The following is a 25,230-nucleotide window of genomic DNA, read 5'->3' on the forward strand; positions in this document are numbered from 1 at the left end:
GCAGGCAAAAATGACCAGGAAATTTTCTGAATTTCCTTAGCACGTTGTTTCTATAGGTTTGTGGCGCCCAATATATTCAGCCTTACCTGGGTAAATCTGTGCAATACTTTATCCCACTAGAGAATCTTTGAGGCCCTCCTTCATTTTTATCTTCCACCATGCCTAGCATAGTGTCTGACTCATAGAAAGTACTCCATTAATGTTATTGTATGAATAAGTGAATATATTGCAGCAAGAGTTAAGTGTATGTCCAATGATTTCTGCTCTAGAGTGACTTCTTTAAAATTCTCCCTCTGTCCTACCTCAATTCCCCTGCACTCATTTCCCCACCTAGATCCAAAAGCTACCTGAGAAATAAGACATTTGTCCAAAGAGCCCTCTCAAGTTCTACACACACACGCGCACACACACACACACACACACACACTGCGCCCCCCACCACGCCTTTTTCCTAATTTAAATGTTTATAGATGCTGGGACATATTAAGAGTATTGCAAATGTTTTGTGTTTCCCCTACCTGCTGGGCTTCTTTAAGCTCTGTATCCCAAGAGACTACCTAGCTCTGGGCCTGACCCAATAAGTGCTGGTCTTTTGATATTTAATAAAGTTAAATATAACTCAAAACATCTGTATCTATTAATAAATAAGCCAAAAACTATGTACTTAGCCTCTACTAAACGAAATACTAGTAAAGTTACACTGGACACCATAAGAAAGTCAATAGATGAAAAAGACGGTTTCTGCCTTCTGGTATCTGCTAACCAGAAAAAAGCTTTCTGACAAAAATGGCAACACTGTGATAATTATCTGCATTCAATAAGAAACAGCCCCTGAAAAAGGAAATAAAATTTTTAAATCACAAGTCCCAAATAAGTTTAGTGTTCCCAAATTCATGACCATATGCCTTCGGCAGCAATAACAGTGTCCACCATTGGCTGTTGCCAGTTAATTCTCCTATTAAAGTGGAGCATAACAGCCAAGTCACTGTTATAGGATCAATTGATGTGCCAGCTTGCTACAAGGAAAAGAACGCTGTCCCATGGCCACATGTTACACCTCTAATCACCAGGGGTCATTCTGTAAAACCGAGCTGTTCCTCACAATAGAACTTGGATAAGAGATGTCACAAGAGAACCTAGATAAGAGACAAGTCACAAGAGAACCTAGATAAGAGACAGTGAAGGTGATTTGGTACAAACTCATCCTCACTACCAGAAAAACAGTTCTAAGTACATGCCAAAGAACTAATAACAAAGCATTCTTCCTATAATGTGTGATGCTCACTTCTCTCCCCACTATGACTTTCTTAGTACTAAGCATACACTAGCAGCCCTGGTCCATGAAAGGACTGAAGCTCTTACTTTGAGGGGAGGTGTTATAAAATGTTCTAACACGATTCATAACATGACAGAAACTGGTGGCCTAGGTCCAGATCTAACCCACAAATGCATTTTGCTTGGCCTGCATGGTGCTTAAAAAATTAGCCACAGTTAAAAGCCAGAAGATTTCACATGCTTTTCAGGGTTGTTTTTAAAAAGTGGAAGATTTGGAAACAGTGGGCTTACATTTTCACATGAGGACAGTAAGCTACAGGACATGCTTTGTCTCTTTTCCAGAGTCTTTACATTCCTTATTGTACCTTACACTGCTCTGTTTCCTTCATGTGGGTCTGCAATTCCAAATTTAAAATATCATAATACTGTATCAAAAACTGGAAACAAGTTCAACGTTGAACAACAATGGAAGAGTTTACTGGGCATATACCCTGAGAAAACCATAGGTCAAAAAGAGTCATGTACCAAAATGTTCATTGCAGCTCTATTTACAATAGCCAGGACATGGAAGCAACCTAAATGTCCATCGACAGATGAATGGATAAAGAAGATGTGGCACATATATACAATGGAATATTACTCAGCCATAAAAAGAAATGAAATGGAGGTATTTGTAATGAGGTGGATGGAGTTAGAGTCTGTCATACAGAGTGAAGTGAGTCAGAAAGAGAAAAACAAATACAGTATGCTAACACATATATACGGACTCTAAGGAAAAAAAAAAAAAAAGGCCATGAAGAACCTAGTGGCAAGACGGGAATAAAGACACAGAGCTACTAGAGAATGGACTTGAGGATATGGGGAGGGGGTGGGGTGAGATGTGACAGGGTAAGAGGGTGTCATGGACATATATACACTACCAAATGTAAAATAGATAACTAGTGGGAAGCAGCCGCATAGCACAGGGAGATCAGCTCGGTGCTTTGTGACCACCTAGAGGCGTGGGATGGGGAGGGTGGGAGGGAGGGAGATGCAAGAGGGAAGAGAAATGGGAACATATGTATATGTATAACTGATTCACTTTGTTATAAAGCAGAAGCTAACACACCATTGTAAGGCAATTATACTTCAATAAAGATGTTTTTAAAAAAAATAAAATAAAATAAAAAATAAAGAAAAATAAATAAATAATAAAAAAAAGGAAGAGTTTAAACTATGGTATTTAATGGAGTGGAATATTATTATATTGCGTTTATAATGAGCACTATTGGTTGACTCCCACCCAAGTGTGCATTTCCACCCCTCTGCAATTGTAAGTTAGCTAATGATTTGAATGGGAACAGGCCCAGCTCCAGCTCCAAGTGTAGACCCTAACTGAGGTACATAATCAGCCTAATCAGGTCCTCACCTGACTCTGTCAGTGATCGACACTAACACAAGTCTAAATTGGTCCAGTCATAAGGAAGGCCAGATCTTGTGTTTGTTGGGAGAAGAAAAGTCCTCTCTCTGTTTCTGTCTCTGTCTCTGTCTCTCTGTCTCTGTCTCTCTGTCTGTCTCTCTGTCTCTGTCTCTCTCTGTCTCTCTCTGTCTCTCTCTCTCTCTCTCTCTCTCTCTCTGCCTGGTGTGATGGATGCATGTGAGTCCCACAGTTATTGTAGCCACTTTGCTACCATGAGGGAAGCCAGCCTGCGGTTAAAGCTGACACATGGTGCAAGAGCTTGAACCCAGATTGAAACCTACCACCTTCCTCTGGATTTAGTAACTTCCCTGAGCCAATAAATTTTCTTAGCTACTTAAGAAAGTTTGAAGTTGGCTCTTTATTACTTGCAGCCAAAGCTAAATTTTCCATGCATGTTACAGAAGAAAAGGCTGTAGTTGCATTATTTGACTCTTTAAGGATACACTTCCAATGGGATGAATAGGTAACAACCTACGTGATAAAATTTTACAGGATCTTGAAAGGAACTTCACCACCATCACCCCAAAATCCTTCCCTGACTAGGTTAACTTATGCCTTAGAATCCTTCACTATACTTTTTTTAAAACTTTGACTTCAGTCCTATGCCCTATTTAAATCAACTTACCCTGAGAAGAGCACTTCATGACTCTAATCAGTAATCTTGTATAAATGAGTTTATCATACGGTTTTTTTACTAGTGGGAAGATAGAAAAAGAGACAATGGGAACCTGAGGAAGGAAGGAATCACAGAGACAGCAAAGATGTAATAGAATTAACTACAGATATAGAAGACAAATTTTTATATTTCACAGTTCTATGCAGGGCTGAAATTCAGAGTAATTCAGGCAAATCATACTAAGCCTATATGATAAATCAAACAAATATTATAATCACCCTTTTAAGACTGAATAAGAACGAAATCAAACAATATGTATATAAGGATAAGAAAATTTCCTCAGCAGTAGAAGAGGCAAGCAGAGCCATAAATATCTCTCTGAAGAAGAAGAGCTGATGTACTACTTTTGTGATTCGATAAGAAATGAAAAGGACACCTACCAAAAACTATTCCCATGCCTTGTGGCAGGAGTCTGAAATTCACTTCACTATCAGAGTCCTTTTCTTGGTCTGGGGCAGTGATCCTCATTAATGTATAACAAAATCACCTTGGGAGTTTATTTTTTAAATGCAGATTCTATACTCAACCCCGAAGAGATTCAGTAACTCTGGGGTGAGACTTGGGACTTGTTTTATTTTAACTTTTTATTACAAAAAATGTTTAAGCACATAAAAAGTAGAGAGAATAGTATAATGTCTTCATGTGCCAATCATTCAGCTTGAACAATTATCACCATATGGCCAATCTCCTCTTCCCTACCCCTCACATGGATTTCACCTATAAAAAAAAGATAAATATATATTTCATTATATAATTCTAAAAGGTAAGGATTTTTTTTTTTTTTGCAATCAATAAAATCCAGAATGTGGGAAACTCTATGGGACAAACCACCAAGTTCCTTCAACAAATATATTGCATAAATAAAAATAGGAAGGAGGATATGCTTAAATTGCTTGAATCTTCATTTTGTTTGTTTGTTTTTTAACAGCTTCATGCAGTATAACTGCCATACAATGAACTCTACATATGTACAGTATACAATTTGACAAGTTTTGACATGTATACACCTGTGAAACCATCACAACAGTTAGGATAGCAAACGTATTTATCTCCGAAAAAAGTTTCCTTGTGCCTCTTTGTAAGTTGTCTCTCCTATTCCCCCATCCTCAGGCAACCACTGATCTGCTGTCATTCTAGATTAGTTTGCGTGTTCTAGAGTTTTCTATAAATAGAATCACACAATAGGTATTCTATTCGGTGTTGCTTCTTTCGCTCAGTGGAATTACTCTGAGATTCATCCTCGCTGTTCCTGTATCAATAGCCATTGCTTTTTAGTCTTCCAGTCTCACGACATGCTTCCAGTTCCAGTATCCGCGTGAGCCATTGGGCTTCAGCATGTACTTGGCTTCAGCTCCCTCTAATACTCCATTTTTCTGTTTTCCTTTTTCTAGAACCTGGCAATTTCCCCTTTTTTGATTTCAAAATATTGAAATTGTCAACATATATTTTTTTCAATTTTTTACATTATTATCTAGCATGTTAATATTTTTGGAAATGTAGAGAGTCTTCGTCAGCCAACTTTTGACTTTGCCATTTTATTCTGAATTTGATTAGTTTTTTAACAAATTTTTTTAAAAATTCCTTTTTAACAATATAAAGAAACTATTGAAAAGGAACTCTATTTTTTAACAATGTAAAGAAACTATACAAAGAGGGGAGCCTGCCTCTGTGTTGATGTGATGTCAGCCATTTTAGCAGAGTTCTTGCTCCCTGATGAACTCCTGACCCCAAGCATGCAAACATAGCTTTGGCAGTGACCCCAAGTTCCCTTGAAGTACTTGCCAGAGGACTAGAATTTAGATTTTGGACATATAAGAAATATTCTATTTTTTTTTTTTTTTTTTTTTTTGGCCATGTGGCACGTGGGATCCTAGTTCCCCAACCAGGGATTGAACCCGTGCCCTCTGCAGTGGAAGCATGGAGTCCTAAACACTGGACTGCCAGGGAAGTCCCAGAAATATTCCTTAAATACATGTGTTTTGTAATTATTCCTTAAATACATATGTTCTAAGCAACTTCAAAAATTACAAATACTTTCATGGGAAATCCACCCTCTCCACCACCTCCCACCCCTCCCCCAAGACATTCTTTTAGTCCCTTTTCTCTTTGCCACATTAAAAAATAAGCTGCAAATTTGAAAAACAGATTTATGTCAAAGTTCTATGAGAGTCTAACATTAAAGTAATTGAGAATTATCAAATGACACTGTTGCTTTAGAATATATTAAAAGATTCCCAACACTTTCTCTAATACTTCTCCAATTTCAGGAAGATTCTCACTACTCTTTATACTTTGATTTGATGACAATAACAACCTCTAGTGGAAGATCATTTGTTTATGATATTTATACCTATATACATCATTGCTAATAATTTCAAACTTCATACCAAAGTTGAGGAGTATTTTTCATAAAAAGTATATCCTGTGATCATATTCATAATATCTTATTTCATAAGATAAATGGAGAATGAGTGATGTTCATTATGTTATTCTCTATGCCGTTTGGTATATTTAAAATGGCATAATAATTTTTAATTTAATTTCACTGTCACTTTGTGCTTTACTTTGGATACATACCCTTCAATCTCTTTTGTAGAACTAATATCTCTCTCTTCTGTATCCCCACAACACCTGGTACATACTTCCTTACAGCACCTATAACACTTTCTTACCTTTAAATTTTTTCATGACTATCTATCTCCACTAGATTTTATCTCTTTGAAGACAAAAATCATGTCTTTTTTTTTTCCCTAGTACCCAAACATTTAGTAGATGTTTATTGTTTGAAAAATTGAAAATGCATTCATACATTTGTCTTGGAAATGCTTCTCTTCTCAATGAAACAGAGAACTTAAGTAATATAACAAATTACTGAGTTTCCTGATAATTTATCATAAATTACTTTCTTTGGTTGCAAGCGACAGAAATGTTCTCTGCATAGAGAAAGCAAAAATTTTTTTTAAATTGTATCAACAATACAATTAAGGATCTCTATCAATAATTCTTATTTATCAGCAATCAATGCTTGACCTAGCTACTTTATTAGAAGAAATATATTTGCCTCTATGCCAGTGACTCCTAACTTCTTGCCTCAACATTCATTTTCTCTTTCCACCTTAATAACAAAATCCCAAATTTATTCAAGATTAGAATGTGCATAGTTAAAAGATTGCAATTCCTGGACTCCCTTGCAGCTATGTACTCTGGCAAAAGAGAAGTAACTGAGAAATTATCTTCAAAGAAAAGGAATGGGCTCCTCTCCTTTCATTCCTCCTGCTCCCCTGAACATAGATGTGGTGGTTGAATCTAGCAATCGTCTTGAACGAGAGTACAAATGCACACCATAGGAATGGTGAAGTATTGAACTCAGAGCAGTTTAGATGAACTGGAAGGAGAGATGAACTGATGACTTTGTAGAACCTCCAACCCACCTGGAACACCAACTTCCAAACTTCATTTATACAGAATGAAACCTTGTATTTTTAATCCATTACTATTTTTTTATTTTTGGTTTTACTCACTGCAGCTGAACCTAAATCTAACCACTGCTACAATACTTAAACCTTATTTTAAGGTCATACTCCTTCATTGATTCACATGATTTTAGAATAGTTAAAATAGTTTCGTAATACTGTAATTCCTTTAAAATTGAAATTCTTTATTTAGACCCATTATACCTAGGATAGCTGATACAGGAAGGTTGGATGAGAATTTCAGTAATTATTTTGTCTTAATAACCATGGCTAAAATGCATGTTTTATGTCGATTTGAGTTTGATATTCTTTTTACTGAAAGTACACTGAATTTTCTCTCTGCCTTAGGGAGGTTGAATTTTCTCATTCAAATTTTACATTTATTTTTCCATAAGGTTTGAATATTCTATATTCATTTATTTCAGGATTCTATTGTAGTGACTGGTGAATAAAACTAATACAGGAATTGTAAATTTTTTATTTTATAAATTTGGGTTTGCAGTGCTTATTTCCTCCTAAAACCTGAACCTGCGAGTTCTGAAAGGTTTCCACTAACCGTACAGTGGAAAATCTGTGTACTCATTACATTGAGATAGTGTGACTTGTGAGATATAGTCAAAACATAACTGTTCTCTTGAAATTAATTCAGAGGGGTGATTTTTACCCTCTGCCACTAAGAAGAAAATTCCAGCAAGTCTCATGACTTTTCTGCTCACTTATCTTACAATCACTTCAAATCACAAAATTCAGCCTCAATTTGACATTTAGAAAGGAAAGCCTTAGAGAAACGGAATGTGGTCAGCTGCTTCTCTCTTTCCTACTTGCTTTCTTCCCTACTCAGTAGCTGTTGTTACTGACTCTCTGGGTTGGAGTACAGGGAACGAATAGGGAAAAGGGAGCAGAAATGTCCCTTAATTGGCTGGCATTATAGTAAGATGACTTTGTATTCTTTGGGACTCACAGATGTTTAAAACTGATTATTTGTCTTCAGGAGTTCACATGCTTGACCAATCAAGCCACAGCTCCTCCAATAACTCCTGACACTGGGCATATATCCTATTCCTCTTGCTGCCACTTTTCCCTTATCCTCAGATTTCTTGGACATCCACACCATTTGGTTCTTTCTGTCAGAGCCCAACTGATGTTTTAGTCAGTTCTTCTTGGACAGGAGTCAAAAAGATCTCTGGACTGATTCTTTCTCCCTTGCGTGGCCCACATCTGCTCTGTGGGACGCTTTATGCATCCTTTGTCCTGACAAACTCTAAGAGAGCTTACCGGTCCCAGTACTATTGGGTATAGCTTCTCCAATAACAAAGAGCCTGCCAGGCCATCTCTTTCTGGCAATCTAGATTTTCCCGGGGCAGTGTTGGGGGGAGTCAGACCTCAGTCCTTTATTCTCCTTCCTTCCCACCACGGTTCTCTGAATAATCCTGTAAGATTCCACCCTCACTAGGCTGGAGGTGAAAGGGCAAGCACCCTCTCCTCCTTTACCTTTGTGAGAGGGCTTAGGATGCACAGCGTGGCTTTCTCTAAAGAACGCCTCTTCGCAAATGCAGTCTCACTATCCAGCTGTCTGACCCTCGTGGTTTTTAAGAACCATCTAATCAGTGGAAATTTGTTTGAAATTTCTGCTTGGTGGTCTGGTACTTCACTCTGAAAAACCACACCTGTTGCGTTGGAGTGCTTCAGTCACAATTTCCTATGCAACTTCCTGTTACATTTGTTACAGCTTCAGGATTCAAAGAGCCAGGTTTTTCAGATACTCGTTTAACCAAGAGAAAACTAGCATATTTTCCAAAAAATTATGATTTAAAAAATAAAATCCTTTATTAGAACAACAGGAATATAAGCTGGTGATAATAATCACAAAGTGGTCACTTATATTCAAAGTAAAATTTGGTATTTTTCTCTCTGATCGGTAACTTATCAGTAGTTTCTTTGAATTCCTACATCCTCTTCCCCACTCCACCATGAATACTTTCAGAACTAAGAAACCTTCCTCTAACAAATCCTAAATTCTTCCTCTCAGAGTAAAAAAATCTTTCAGAATACATATTTGGTGGCCCTCTTTAAAATCAAACACCTCTTTAAGAATCAAAAGCCCTTCTTGATATATGTGTTACTGCTTCTACATATTTTTTTTTCATTTTTTTTTTAATGTCTGAAACGTTTATATTAACATATTTCCATACAAATAACCCAATGAAAGTTTAGTATTAGTTGTTTTGTTTGTTTGTTTTTTTATACTGCAGGTTCTTATTAGGCATCAATTTTATACACATCAGTGTATACATGTCAATCCCAATCGCCCAATTCAGCACACAACCATCCCCACCCCACCGCAGTTTTCCCCCCTTGGTGTTCATATGTCCATTCTCTACATCTTGCTTCTACATATTTTAACTTTCTCTTATCTAAAGACTTTCCTTTTTTTCTAAGTGGATAAACAGAAAGAAGAAAAGAAAACGTGCAGGCATATAATAGACTTGTATCTCTGGCATGATTACCTTATTACTTTTTTCTCTAACCAGCATAAAATATAACCACCATTACTCACCCCTAAAACTCTGCCTTTTGAGGGATATTACTTCAAAGACCTCCTCTTCTTTCTTAGTCAAAGCTTTCCATATATTGACTCGTGGTTTCTTATTTTATGTAATGGGTTGTAATCTATTTCCATCAATATTTAATTTAATGCTCAAAATGGACCAGATTTGCCCATGGAGACCTTTCAGGTTGGATTCTGTGATATACACCCCGCCACCACCATCATTCCTGGGGCACTTTGCTTTCTGGCTCAGCAAGATGTTCCAAGCTTATCTTGCACTTTTGCTGCCCCAGTACTGGAATCAGCCAGTTCTCCAAGAAGCCTGGTTACAGTTGTGGAGAATGGTATTTAGAAGCCAAAATCTGGGGAATAGATGTGCTCAATTGTATTGGGGTGTTGTTACTCCCAGGCCCTTTCAGTGGGCAGAGCTAGGAAATATAGAGGTAAAAACCACATATACACTTTTAGATCTATATTTATTTTATATCTATTTATATCTATCTATCTATCTATCATCTTTCTGGATATATAATCATGAATTCACACAAATACCTCCAATAATAATCCAACACCACAATGTTTATTCTAGTTTTCTTTTTTTTCCATCTGATAGTGGGAAACCTGGTTCCAACTTTTTAATGTATTTACTTATGTAATCAACTCCCTGGTAAGTAACAGATCTTCCAGAGTCACCACCACTCCCTTTTCTACATAGATATCCTCCTCACCCATTCAGGCTCTGACAACAACTCTTGTCTGCCCCTACGATATGAATGTCCTCCTCATACTGCTGAGGCTTTGACCCCTCATGCATGGCCAGTTTTCTGTGTGGATCCCTGATAGCCCGTGTCAGGCTGCCCCTCTGCATGGGTACCCTCCTCACTTCAATCAGTCTATGACTGTCCATACTCGGCAGTCCTCTAATATAGGCACCTCCTTTCACATATGGCCCCCAAACCCCTCTCTGAGCTCTCTGATTCTTCCCAACTCAGACCCAATGCCAGCCTTGCTCTATCCTACCTAATGGCTTTGGGAAGGAAAAGGAAGTAAAAGAAAGAGGAAAAGTCATATATATAGTTTGCAAAGCCACAAAACTGGTTAGATCTCCTAGGAAATGAGGACAGAGGAGAACTGAGCCTTGGGGGAACTCCAACTTTGACATTTACTTGTCAAAATAATGAGGAGGAACAAAAAAAGTACACTGTGAAGAAGGATCCAGAGATGGGGTAAAACCAGGAGAGAGAAGTTTCTTGGAAGCCAAAGTAGAATGTGTTGCAAAAAGGTCAACTGCATTGAATACTACTAAAAGGTGAAGCATAATGAAGAAGATTTTATCATTGGGTTTAGTGATATGGAGAGCAAAGGTATATTTGATGAGAGTATTACCAGTGAAATGGTGAGGGGAAAAAATGTAATTGGAGTAAATTCAAGATAGAATGAGAGTTAATGATATGGGACGGCACATATGAAAAATTCTTCTGAGTTTTTCTGTAAAGAGGAGTAAAGAAATGGGGGAGTGGCTAAAGGGGGTTGTGAGATCGAGAGGGTTTCTTTTATTAATTAAGAGATATTAAATATAGTTGTATGTTAGTGTTAATGATCCCACAGGGAGGGAAAAATTGATACAGGAAAGAGATGGGATAATTTTAAGAGCAAAGTTCTTGAATGGGCAAAAGGAGGTAGGACCCAGAGCACAAGAGGAGAGTTTGGATTCAAACAGAAACAGGAACAGTTCAGCCTTCATAATAGGAGGGAAGGTGAAATGCAAGTAGGTGGGTGGAATTAGTGGTGAGAAGCTGTGAAAGTTCCCTTCTGACTGCTGCTTTTTTCTCAGAAATAAAAAGAAAGGTCATCAGCTGAGAGGGAGAAGGGAGGAAGATTCTTGAGGGGAATGGCGTCATCTGGAAGAATGGGAGAGACAAATGACTAGGGAAATGTAAAGAATGCTTGGGTAACACTGAGAATCCACTTGAAACTTGAGGCCATAATTTTAAAGTGAGTCCAGTCAGCATGATGACTTTTTTTCTCTAGCTGATTAGGTGCAGGCACTGAGGAGGTGGGAAGTTGTATTACAGCAGGCTTAGAGTTTTGCCAAGTAAATACCAAAGGAGAGAAGGGCAAGCGTGTTGAGGGTGTGAGCTATGACTGCTCACAGTACAAACCATCTCATGAAAGAGTTTAAAAAATATTAGCCATATAATGTTTAAAAATGCGTTTTAGGGACTTCACTGGCAGTCCAATGGTTAAGACTCCGCAATTCCAATGTTGGGGAGCAGGTTCGATCCCTGGTCAGGGAACTGAGATCCTGCATGCTGTGTGGCAAGACCAAAAAAAAAAAAAAAAAAAAAAAAAAAAAAAATTTTAATTAAAAATGCATTGTAATAAAAATTTAATAATTATAAAGTAGTTTCACCATAGTGACATATGTATATGTGTAGTGATAGATAGATAAAATATTATCTTCTTAACCATAATTGCCAGTCACATTTGGAGTTAATATTGTTTCTGTGTGCAGGAATTATTGATACAAATACTAAATAAATTCAGAAATCAATATTACTGTCATCGTCAATATTTTCACTATACAACCATAAGCTCTATAATAAATGGCTATTGTTTCTTATCTCAGAACTGAACGCAGTTTAGGAAATTCTGGGCTAAATTTTTCCCTTTGCATCTAGGAGGCTATTAACCATTTTGACTCATCTCACCTCTGTTCTGTCTTGAGGCACCAACAGTTTAAATAGCTATTAGGTCAGTAATTTTATTATCTCACTCCAAATATAGTATAAGCCAATAGGAAAATCCATTGGTACTGACTTTGTGAGAATAGTTAGGTGTATATCACAGATGGCTCCACTTTTGACATCCAGATATGCCTTAGGCCTCAGTCCCTTTTAGAACTGCGTGGGTCAGGGTCTTTGTATATTCATTCATTGTATATCCTCTTACAAATACTTGAACAACTGCCTTGTGTTGGCTCAGTGGGGGGACAAAATAATTAATATGCTATGCTTTCTACGCTCAAGAGGTTTCCTCAACAGTAGGCTAGATGAGACATACACACAAATAATTCTATAAAGCAGTTTATGATGAGTATTATATTGTTGATATAAATTGAATCTATAGTTACACAGAGTGATTGTTCATTCCAGGAATGAATGAAGAAGTCATTAAGGAAGACAGAGAGACATGGTATTTCAACTGGGACTTGAAGGATGGCAGAATTTTGAAAGAGAGAGAATAGAATAAGAAAGTTTTCCAGGCAGAAGGCATGTCATGAACAAAGACATGGAGGTAAGAAGGGAAAAAATGGGTGGAAAGAATAACATTTTTTTTTTAAGATTTAGGGGTTTATTGTTTTTTGTTTATTTGTTTGTTTTTTGGCCACACCACATAGCTTGCAGGATCTCAGTTCCCTGACCAGGGATTGAACCTGGGCCTCGACAGTGAAAGCACCAAATCCTAACCACTAGACCACCAGGGAACTCCCAAGAATAACATGTTTTAAATATCATTTTGCAGCAAGAGCAAAAATCCACTTGATAATGTTTAAAGCAGAATTTGTTTAAAAAGAAATTTCTCACAGATTCAAGAATGGGTAGCAAGTGTATCTGGGCCACACAAGTGTGTGGAACCAGGAACCAGAAAGTTAAGAACCAAGGTTATTCTTTCCTTCATTCCTATTTTTCATTATCTATTTCTTTTCTCTTTCTCTCCAGTCTGGTGTGTCAGTTTGGATCCTCCGAGAAGTAAACACCAGAACATGCACATAGGAAAAAGCCCACCCTAGCTCCTAGCACTAGTTCCCAATAACTTATCAGAGTCTCTGTGAACCATTTCCAATTTCCTGGTATGGAGAATTTGAATGATTCAGTTTGGGTCAAATAAAAAACGTCTCTATTTTTAAAAATGCTCAAGTTGGAAAAAGAAGATCTGGGAGTATGTGTACAATGCAGGGAATACAGCCAATATTTTATAATAACTATTAATGAAGTATAACCTTTAAAAATTTTGAATCGTTATATAATACATCTGTAACTTATAAGGTATTGTACATCAACTATACTTTAAAAAAAGATCTGGGTTTGAATTGCAGATCTGATATACATTGCCCATGTGATTTTCTTAGCTAATAGTTACTCTCTACATGTGTTGCTGCCTTGTCTGTTAAAGGAGGATTAATAATACTTTACAGGGCTATTATAAGAATTAAGCAATATAATAAATATGAAAACTCCTTGAAAATTGTAAAGTCTTATACAAAGCAAAAGCGAAAGGATTAAAGGAAGAAAAAGTAGTCCAGATTCGATAATCAGGGTTTGTATCTTTTAATAGAGGAATGCATAATGAATCAGAGCAAAGAATAGGGAGTCAGAGAATCTGTTACGAAGCTATACAAATAATCAGTTTGGAAGGATGTGGTCCCAGCTCATGGCAGGGATGAAAGGCAGTGGTGGTAACTATACAATAGTAATAATAGTAATAGAATTGGGATAAAATAGTATTAGAATTAGGATAGTAATGGAATTAGATAAGAAGGTGGATGGAAAATAATTTTGAAATTTTATGCAATGTAAGCCAACCCATGCAGATTAACCCCTCTTTTGAGTACTCTTCCAGACTCTAGATAAATCTATGAAAAAGGGCAGAGACTACATTTCATTCAGGAATACTTTTCCAGAAAAAGAATTAGGCTCCTTGCATATGAAACTCTTAAGAAGGAAAGAAGATAGAATAATGGTAAAATGATACTTTTGAGCCAGAACTAGCCTCCATGGAGAGGGGGAATTTGTTTATGAGAAATATAAGTAGATGGCCAAGTACGATATTTTTGACTGGTACCAAAAACTATCTTGCCCGATAATATATTCTCAACTGGTCATGCTATGGTGGCTAATGTTTATGCTTTGAATTAAAGACACTGAAGGTTTCTGTTAACATGTACATATTATCTTGGAATAATTCAGCAAGGAAAAGTGGCTTGTTATAAGATAGCAGCAAGGAAACCCACTAATAAAGAGGAAGATCTTTAAGGACACAAACCTTGTTGAAGAATATCACCTTAAAACTAATCAGTTTATCATAGTATCTGTCCTGACACCTAGAATGACCAGAAGGAAAAGCAAAGTAGGACTGGGGAATTTTGCTGCAGAGGCAGAGGATCACGAATGGGCTCAATCTGAGATTGACAACTTCTGAGAATTGTTGTAACTGTCGCAATTCATCTCCCCTTCTTCACCCCTGGCTGCTATGTGTAATATGAAGCAGAACATTGGGAAATACCCCAGGAGAATTGCATTTTAGGTTCTTCTAACAGTAGAGAAGACTAGAAAGATGGAGTTGTTGCATACTGAGATAGGGAAAATTTTAGGAGGAAATAGAAGGGGACAGAATCAGGAGTTCATTTTTGGATGCATAAAGTTCCAGGTGCCTATTAAATAACCAAATACAGATGTCAAGTAGGCACTTAAATATACAAAGTTGGATTTATGAGACTGAAGTTCAGGAGAGAAGCCTGAAACAGATATATAAATTTGGGATTGCCAGTATATAGGGACAATATTTAAAGCCATAGGCTAAAAGAGATCACCACAAGAGGGAATAGAAATGGAGAAGAGAAAAGAACCAAGGACTGATCCCTAGAGCAGTTTAACATTTAGAGGCTGAAGAGATAAAGACGAACTCGAAAAGGAAACTGCAGATGAGTGGCTGGTGGAGTAGAAGGGAAATCAGATTAAGGGTGGGTGTACAGGGAGCCAAATGAAGATAGTGTTTCAAGGAGAAAGGAATGATCAGCTGGTACTGAATGCTGCTGATAGGGTCAAGAAGATAAGAAGTGAGCAATTCAGTATCAATCCTGAGTTTCAAGGAAATGAAGACAACTACGATTTTTTTTGTTTGTCTGTTTGCTTTTAAAATCACAGCGATAGAGGTGATGATTTCTTACTGCCTTTTAGGTAAACATATGGTACTATCTTAAGAAGATTATAGTCAGAATACTCATTGAATTTACTATAGTTCCCCCAAATAGTCACATTTACTGAGTTCCTTTTATGAAGAAGACCCTGCGCTAGCTGTTAGAGAAACAAAGATGAGTAAGATATGGGTCCTGACTTGGAAAATCATTGCCAAAAAAAAAAGGAAAAAAATCATTACCACCATATTCTGAATGCATACTATGTGCCCAGCCCTAGGTAAGGCACTTTACAAATGCTATCTCATTTAATAACAACAACAACCCTATGAGCCAGGTATGTTTTATAATCATTTTTAAAATGAGGAAACGGAGGCACAATCAAGTTAAATAATTTGACTAAGTTACTCAAGCACTAACAGTAAGAATAGGAAGTGTGTGTGTGTGTGTGTGTGTGTGTGTGTGTGTGTAAGACTTAAAACAACCATTTCTTTAACTCACGGTTTTATGGCTCAGCAATCTGGGCTGGGATTACACGTGTAGCTCTTCTGGTTCAGTTTGACTCATTCACGCGTCTGCAGTCAAGAGCCTGGCAGCTAAAAGGTCCTGCTTCTGGGGCTTAGCAAGCTGTCAGCTGGGCGGGTGGGTGGGGGGGGGGCTGAGCCATATGTCTCTCATCCTCTGGCAGACTAGCCTGGGCTCAGCCCATGGACTGTCAAGGTTGTAAGAATGAAAGTAGAGGCATGCAAGGGCTCTTAAGGCCTAGGCTAAGAACTGGCACAAAATATTACTTCTACCACATTGTATTGGTCACAGTAAATCACAAGGCCCACATTCAAGGTGTAGGGAACTTGCTCAATAAATATGTCCACAACATCTTGCATTTAGTGGGTGCTCAGTAAATGCTTATCAAACAAATGAAAATAAAAATTTCAGTCTTAAAGTATATAGACTCCATTCAGTGTAATCAATTGATAAATTTTTTTCCTCATCTGCAGGTGGCCAGAAGCCTCAACCCATCCATTCTTACCTTTGCTTTCAGAATAGCAAATGAGGATCTAGGAAGGAGGAGTAAGAGGCAGCTCCACTTAAAGTCACAGTGAGGAATCTCAGCTGGCCCAAAAAAAGTTCCTCTAAAGAGATCCAGGGCATCATCAGAAGGCAAGGCCAGGTACCTGGCCCAAGCCTGGCTACCTGAATTGAAAGCCACATGTCTTACCCTTCACCTATGGGGAAGAAAGACTTTTAGGCCTTTGTGAGGGCATGGAGACAGCCTCCTTTAACTCTTTTTCCTCCAAAATTTAATAGCTTTATTAAGATTGAAATGATGTAGAATGAATTGTACATATTTAAAGTGCACAATTTGATACCTCTTGACATATGTATATATGAAACTATTACCTGTTAAACTATTACCATGATCAAAATAATGAACATATCCATCACCCCAAATTTTCTTTTTTTTAATATATATATATTTTTTTAATAAATTTATTTATTTTTGGCTGTGTTGGGTCTTCATCGCTGTGCGCAGGCTTTCTCTAGTTGTGGCGAGCAGGGGCTAGGCTACCCTTCTTTGAGGTGCACGGGCTTCTCATTGCAGTGGCTTCTCTTGTTGCAGTGCACAGGCTCTAGGTGTGCAGCCTTCGGTAGTTGTGGCTCGCAGTCTCTAGAGGGCAGGCTCAGTAGTTGTGGCGCATGGGTTTAGTTGCTCCGTGGCATGTGGGATCTTCCTGGACCAGGCCTCGAACCCGTGTACCCTGCATTGGCAGGCGGATTCTTAACCACTGCACCACCAGGGAAGCCCCACCCTAAATTTTCTCACTGCCGCTTTTTAAGCCCTCCCTCCTGCCTCTCCCTGTCCACCTCTGCCCTAATCAACCTCTAATTTGCTTTTGGTCATATAGGATTAGTTTGTATTTTCTAGAATTTTATTTAATTCTGCTCTGGAAATTGACGTTTGTCCTTGGGAGATCAATGTGTGTATGTGTGCCTTATCTGATGATTGTCTCCTAAATCCTTAGAATACCAAAGTTCTTTCTAGATCCTAAACGATGCAGCTGGACTTAGAGTAGAAAGTGCACCCAAAACCCCCATGCCTTTTCCATGGTATTATTCTAGATTGAAACATGCAAGGTGGGGAAATGTGCTGCTAGGAGATACTCAGATCCACAGACTATCAGGAAGGGGAAGGAGGCTGTGGGCTATAATCTATGATTCAAACAATCCATTAGCAGCAGAAAAATGAAGAGTATTTTCTAATTGGACAGAGAATGCCCTTCTCAGCAGCAGAGAGCATGTGGGTGAATCCATAATAGATGTGGTGCAACACCTCTTACCCTTCATTTTCCCAAATATACCAAGGAAGGCGATTCTAATGAGTGGGTGAGGTAAATCTGAGGTTTGGGTTGTGCCCTGCAGAGGGAAGAATAGAGAGCTCTGGGAGCACATATGAGCGACATCTAAGGAAGGAAGGCTCTGAAGGAATCTGAGCTGCATTTTGGATTAATAACATTTTCCATAAACTGTCTAGCAAAACCAATAGAAATCCTGATGAGCAGAGTTTTTAGGGAACTGATGCATAGATAGGTGAATATATTTCCCCAAAGAAAATATGAAGCATATGGTCTGACATCTGATTTGGCAATACGACAGAATATTTGAAATTGGGACTCTCCAGAAAAAGAGAGCATATGGTCACTCTAAGCGTAGGGTGTAGTTTGGGAGAAGGCTCTAAGGTGTGAGAGGAATAAGCCAAAGAAAGGGTGACTGACAGCACTGAGATTAAGCAAATGTCTAATGTCATCAACATTGATTGCAGAGAGTTAAAAATAGAGCTAACATATAGAAGCCAACTAAGATCCCCTGAAGAGTTTCTCGCCCATTCTCCTCTCTCTGGTGTGACAGATATTAACAGCAGCCAGCAACGCCTACCAGGTAGGCTTTAGAAGTGGGTGATGATAGATTTTGAGGCAATAGTGGACGTGAGGGTCAGCAAAATCAGTGAAGTAGCTGGGGAAACAGGCAGCAAATACTGCTGCAAAGATACTGATTATACTTCCTCTAAACTCCCACCTTATGACAAATACCAGCATTGTAACTATTTTATTTAACAGTTTATATGGTCCTCAAATAGAAGAAAAAGACAAAAGATGTTCTTCCTTTCTGAAAGGGAGACAATACTTTTAACCTAAAGAGAAAATGGATTAGGTTAATTGCATTTTGGTACTACCTGCTTGACTTCTTCCTATACAAGGTATAAACTCCTAAGGGCCTGTATTTAAAGTAGTGTACTTCATAGGATAAGAGAAAATAAATTTTAAAAATCTAAGGACTTGAGAAGGGAATAAAAGAGTGAAAGTCAACTAGAAACCTACTTCAGGGAGGAAGTAATTTGTGAAAATCAAATAACTGGGTGATGGTGACAAAAGAAATAATGACAGTTCTTGGAGCGGATGATACATTTTCAGAATTTGAGTTTACTTCTTTGCATTTCATGACAGAATGAAGTGATTAATATCATACATTCACGTTGAGGAAAATGGGCATCTTGATAGGAGCAGATAGTTTTAAAAAGAAGAAATGAGATAATCTGTTTATCAAATTAACATAAATTTTTAAAAATGATAGTGCTCAGGGACATCCCTGGTGGCGCAGTGGTTAAGAATCCGCCTGCCAATGCAGGGGACACAGGTTCGAGCCCTGGTCTGGGAAGATCCCACGTGCCGCGGAGCAACTAAGCCCGTGTGCTACAACTACTGAGCCCGCGTGCCTGGAGCCTGTGCTCAGCAACAAGAGAAGCCACCGCAATGAGAAGCCCGCATACTGCAACAAAGAGTAGCCCCTGCTCGCCGCAACTAGAGAAAGCCTGCACGCAGCAACGAAGACCCAACACAGCCAAAAGTAAATAAATAAAAATTTTTAAAAATGATAATGCTCAGTGTTGTTGAGGGTAGAAGTATGTAGTCTCACAGATGACTAGGAGGAGCATAAAAGCCAGGACTTTTCTGGGAAGCACTTTGGAAAAATATAAGAAAAATCTCAAAAATGAGCAGAGCATCTGATATAAAAATTCTACTTCTAATATTTATTTTTGGGAAATAATCAGAAAAATGTTCAAGGATAGATATATAATTTTAATAGTATTGTTTACAAAGCTGAAAATGTCCAAGAGTTAATTAATGAATGTGATGATACCTCTATACATTGTAAAATGTGCAGTCATTTAAAATATCTATATGCATATACATGGGAAGAAATTCATAATAATAAAGTAGGTTCTGAAATAGTATGTATAGTTTGACCTCTCAAATTTTAAAAAATTCTATAGCTGTAGACATGAATGCTTACAAAAAAAGAAAAATACCAAAATGTTCTCAGTGACAGAATTATAGATGCCTATTCTATTTGTCTTCTTGTATCTTCTATTTTTCTTTAATAAAGATGTACTGTTTATGTAATAACATTTTAATTGAAGTATAATTGATATACAATATCATATTACTTTCAGGTGTACAAAATAGTAATTATATATATTCATATATATTGAAATGGTCACTATGATAAGTCTAAAAAATATGGAATGCTTCACAAATTTACATGTCATCCTCACACAGGGGCCATGCTAATCTTCTCTGTATCATTCCAATTTTAGTATATATGCTGTCAAAGTAAGCACTATAATAACATTTTAATGACCATTTTATGAACAGGAGTATCCTCACTGAAGGTTTTCTCTCCAAAGGATGAAAAATCAGAGTGCAGGTGTATGATGTCCTGAAGGTGAAGCTGAATGAGAAGTGCATATGTTCAGGAGGGATGTCTAACTAACAGGAGAAACGACAAAGAACTTTTATATATGCTCCATAAATGAATAAATGAGCAGAGATATTTTTAGGTCACCATTTGCTTCTATTTTGGGAGGCTTTAAAAATTCTTCATCTGGAGAAATAAGCATTCATAAATTTGGGGGTACGGGATGAGATGGAGTGGGGAAATTCAAATATTTTCTGTCAGCAACTTTACTTCTGTCAGTGTTTGTTTATCTCATCACCAAGGGAAAATGGTTCACAATAGTCTCGACCATCAGAAACATCTCAGGATTTCAAAAATACAGTAAGAATAATCATTATTAATGCCTTTGCAGCACTTTTCAAAATGTTAAAAAAAAAATCACTAACATCAAATAGTGTCTGTAATAACCCTATGAGCCAAATCAAATCAATATGATTCATAGGGTCATCATGAAATGCAGGTTTCCAAACTGCTGACACACAAAAGTGTCTGTTTTGGTCAAGGTTCTTGGTAGCAGTAATAGAGACCAGCTCTCACCGATTTCAGCAGATCAATAGTGGATTAAAAGGACATTGGGTAGCATATACAGTGGAGAAAAGACAGCCTCTTCAATAAGTGGTGCTGGGAAAACTGGACAGGTACATGTAAAAGTACGAAATTAGAACACTCCCTAACACCATACACAAAAATAAACTCAAAATGGATTAAAGACCTAAATGCAAGGCCAGACACTATCAAACTCTTAGAGGAAAACATAGGCAGAACACTCTATGTCATAAATCACAGCAAGATCCTTTTTGACCCAGCTCCTAGAGAAATGGAAATAAAAACAAAAATAAACAAATGGGACCTAATGAAACTTCAAAGCTTTTGCACAGCAAAGGAAACCATAAACAAGAGCAAAAGACAACCCTCAGAATGGGAGAAAATATTTGCAAATGAAGCAACTGACAAAGGATTAATCTCCAAGATTTACAAGCAGCTCATGCAGCTCAATAACAAAAAAACAAACAACCCAATCCAAAAATGGGCAGAAGACCTAAACAGACATTTCTCCAAAGAAGGTATACAGATGGCCAACAGACACATGAAAGAATGCTCAACATCATTAATCATTAGAGAAATGCAAATCAAAACTACAATGATATATCATCTCACACCGGTCAGAATGGCCATCATCAAAAAATCTAGAAACAATAACTGCTGGAGAGGGTGTGGAGAAAAGGGAACCCTCTTGCACTGTTGGTGGGAATGTAAATTGATACAGCCACTATGGAGAACAGTATGGAGGTTCCTTAAAAAACTAAAAATAGAACTACCATACGACCCAGCAATCCCACTACTGGGCATATACCCTGAGAAAACCATAATTCAAAAAGAGTCATGTACCAAAATGTTCATTGCAGTTCTATTTACAATAGCCAGGACATGGAAGCAACCTAAGTGTCCATCATCGGATGAATGGATAAAGATGTGGCACATATATACAATGGAATATTACTCAGCCATGAAAATAAACGAAATGGAGTTATTTGTAGTGAGGTGGATGGAGTTAGAGTCTGTCATACAGAGTGAAGTAAGTCAGAAAGAGAAAAACCAATACAGTATGCTAACACATATATATGGAATCTAAGGGAAAAAAAAAAAAAGGTCATGAAGAACCTAGTGACAAGATGGGAATAAAGACACAGACCTACTAGAGAATGGACTTGAGGATATGGGGAGGGGGAAGGGTAAGATGTGACAAAGAGAGAGAGTGGCATGGACATATATACACTACCAAACGTAAAATAGATAGCTAGTGGGAAGCAACCGCATAGCACAGGGAGATCAGCTCTGTGCTTTGTGACCACCTAGAGGTGTGGGATAGGGAGGGCGGGAGGGAGGGAGATGCAAGAGGGAAGAGATATGGGAACATATGTATATGTATAACTGATTCACTTTGTTATAAAGCAGAAACTAACACACCATTGTAAAGCAATTATACTCCAATAAAGACGTTAAAAAAAAAAAAGGACATTGGGTTATACTTCCATAATCTTTAAAAATGATATTGGGTGGCTTACAGAATTGCTGGGAGGGCTTGAAAAACTAGGCTTGAAGCTAAACAGGAGGAATAAACCACCCACAGAACTGATCTGACAAGGAAGTTGGCTAGAATAACCAACCGTCCTGGTTTTCCTGGGGCTGAATGGTTTCCAGAGATTCAGAGTTTTCCATGCTAAAACTGGGTAAGTGCTAGGCAAACTGTGAAAAGATGGTCTCCCCCTACCCACCCCCCCAACCCCCCACCGCAGCCAGCACCACGGACATCAGGCGCTAGACCACACAGTCTGCCCTTTGGCCACCTCTACATTGGAAACTGTAGATTGCAGAAATGTTTCCTGTCAGTAGGTTAAGAGAGAGAGAGAGAGAGAGAGGGAGAGAGACTGTTGCTTGTATCTTCAGGGCTGAGTCAAAAGTCCAGCAGATGTCTGATTGAAAAGCCTAGGTCACATGCCTTCACCTCAGCTTCAAGGGAGGGAGAGAAAGTGATTATCTGACATCTTCCACTTCCATTATGGGAGGTATCTTTGCTCACCACCAAGATTTACATGGTGAGGAATTCTCTAAATATAGGAAAGCAGTTTAGGTGGCCCAAATAATGACCAATTTCCACTACAGAATCCAAATTATTTTTAATTCTCTAATATTATTTATTTAAGAACACTAAGGCAACCGTTTGGTATATAGTAGTTTCTTTGATTTAAAATTAAGCTTTAAAAGTCAGATTAACAGCATGTTACTGTAATACCATCTTAATTACTTGGCCACAAAATAGTTTACGCCTGTGATAACTTTTACAACTATGTGACAAACATAATCCTATATTTAGGTTGTAAAAAATTTAATCCTTCTGACTTTTGTCCACCACAATGGACGGTTCCCTTTCCGTTATTTACCCAGGAAAATTTTTTTCTCTCTTTTGTTTTTAATATTTCTAGAGGAGACAAGTGTTTGCCAAGAAGAAATGGATTTGAATGGAAACATTTTATCGAGGACAAACCTTAAGAAGAGTAATGGACAATGAGTTCTGCATAACCCTTTGGCCTTCACTCTTACGTTTACTGTGATCAAGTGATTTGAGCAAGGGATTTCAAGTCAGTGCTCATGTATTTTTTGTAGCTTTTCATTTCTCTTACAGAATGACCTGGAACAAACCCATTGAGATTTTTTGTCTTGTCTTCATATACTGAACTATAAAATGGGAATGCCTGTACTTAATCAAAGATACAGTTTCTACTGATAGTAAACAACAAAACAATGGACCAAGAATTCTGGTCCTGCCTTTCATGGTGTAATTGTGCAGTCTTGAGGGTATCACTTAAATTCTCATGTGTCAGTTTCCCCAATCTATAAATGATAATAATACCTGCACTATCTATTTCAAAATATATATGAGAAAAAGCATTTTTTAAAGTATAGAACAGTGTTAAGTATAGCAAAGTGTTATTATTGAATTACTCTTGCAGCATTTAGTGCTAAAAATGCAGAGTGCTTCCTTTGATTTTTATCTAGGAGACATATCTGTGAAAATCAATTTAAAATTATAGAAGCTAATAGATGAGTCCTTTTTAGTTTGTGGTTATCTTCTGCATGGCAGATTTTTTTTTTTATAAATGTATTTATTTTATTTATTTATTTTTGGCTGCGTTGGGTCTTCGTCGCTGCTCATGGGCTTTCTCTAGTTGCAGCGAGCGGGGGCTACTCTTCATGGCGGTGCGCGGGCTTCTCATTGCAGTGGCTTCTCTTGTTGCAGAGCACGGGCTCTAGGCGCGCGGGCTTCAGTAGTTGTGGCGCATGGGTTTAGTTGCTCCGTGGCATGTGGGATCTTCCCAGACCAGGGCTCGAACTCGTGTCCCCCGCATTGGCAGGCAGATTCTCAACCACTGCGCCACCAGGGAAGCCCTGCATGGCAGATTTTTAAGTGGTAATTATTAATGCAGTTTTCTTACACTTACTCTTTCCTAAATGCCATTCTTTCAAAAGTTTTCTGAATTATATTTATAGTCCCTGAAGTCCTGGGGATGCTCTTCTGTGGGTTGTTTTTTTTTTTTAACCTAAGATGTCCAAGGTAAGATTGTATACAGGAAACAACCATTAATACAGGAAACAGAAAGTAGTAGAATTGTTCTACTTAAAATAACTGCCCCCTAATGGAGGTATAGAATATAAGCTCCATTTATAATGAGAGGGAACAAATGGAGAGGAGGAGAATCTGTTGAAAGAGATTTGCTTGACAAATATACCATATCTACTTTGTGAAATTACCAAGCACCTAAGGACTAGAAAAGTACTCACATACCCCCTATGAAGAGGCTCCTTTGTTTCCTTGATCTCTGGCCCTTTAAATAGTGTCTGGATAATCTCATATTAACTCTCTGGAGCTGTTAATTTATAGATTAAAAACTGCTGATGTAGGACAGCCATGTGATTAATCAAGATACCAGAAATACAAGCAAGCAGGCAAGATACTTATTTTGGCAGCTTCATAATTGGGACTCTTCAGTAGGAAAAAATATCTCAATCCCACTCCTTTATTAAAGTTCTTTCTATATCTCAGTCTTCACTGTCTAAACCTAAATAGAATTCCTTTCTATTTTTAATCCCCTTTCAACAAAATGAAAGCTGAATTTACACACCAATTTTTGTCTTTTATCCATCAACACTTTAGTTGAAGAGAAACTACACTGCCTGTTAATCTCAAGTGGGATAAACCCTTCTGACTTTTCCCTCACACCTACTCTAAGTGTGTTTATCACAAAAGTTTGGCTTAGGCAAATAGTTTGATTTGCAGAGATGGTACTGCCTATTTCTCTGGGTGACCTTGAGCAACCTCTCAGATTCTTTTCCTAGAGAATGTGATATTGTTAATAAAGAACTATGTGATCTGTCTTGCCCATAATAATTTTTTTGTTGGTTGATTTCTTGATTGCAATGCAGAACTTACATTCACAGTACTGAAAATAATAGATCTATTTGTAAAGTTAAACATTCAACTCAGGATTGTTTATAACTAAGAATATGAAGGAATTTGACGTAGTTCTT

The 25,230-nt window shown here is 37.7% G+C and overlaps 2 protein-coding genes across 7 annotated transcripts in view; both read right to left on the bottom strand.

Moving 5' to 3' along the window:
- The window catches only part of RABGAP1L (RAB GTPase activating protein 1 like), a 789,965-nt gene that overhangs the window by 675,322 nt on the left and 89,413 nt on the right, over positions 1-25,230 (bottom strand). The window lies entirely within an intron of this gene.
- DARS2 (aspartyl-tRNA synthetase 2, mitochondrial) overlaps positions 1-25,230 on the bottom strand; it is a 354,382-nt gene that overhangs the window by 56,204 nt on the left and 272,948 nt on the right. The gene's annotated exons all lie outside the window — the stretch shown is intronic.

The sequence above is a fragment of the Balaenoptera borealis genome (genome assembly GCF_965194805.1).
Source record: "Balaenoptera borealis genome assembly, chromosome: 1".
Taxonomy (NCBI): domain Eukaryota; kingdom Metazoa; phylum Chordata; class Mammalia; order Artiodactyla; family Balaenopteridae; genus Balaenoptera; species Balaenoptera borealis.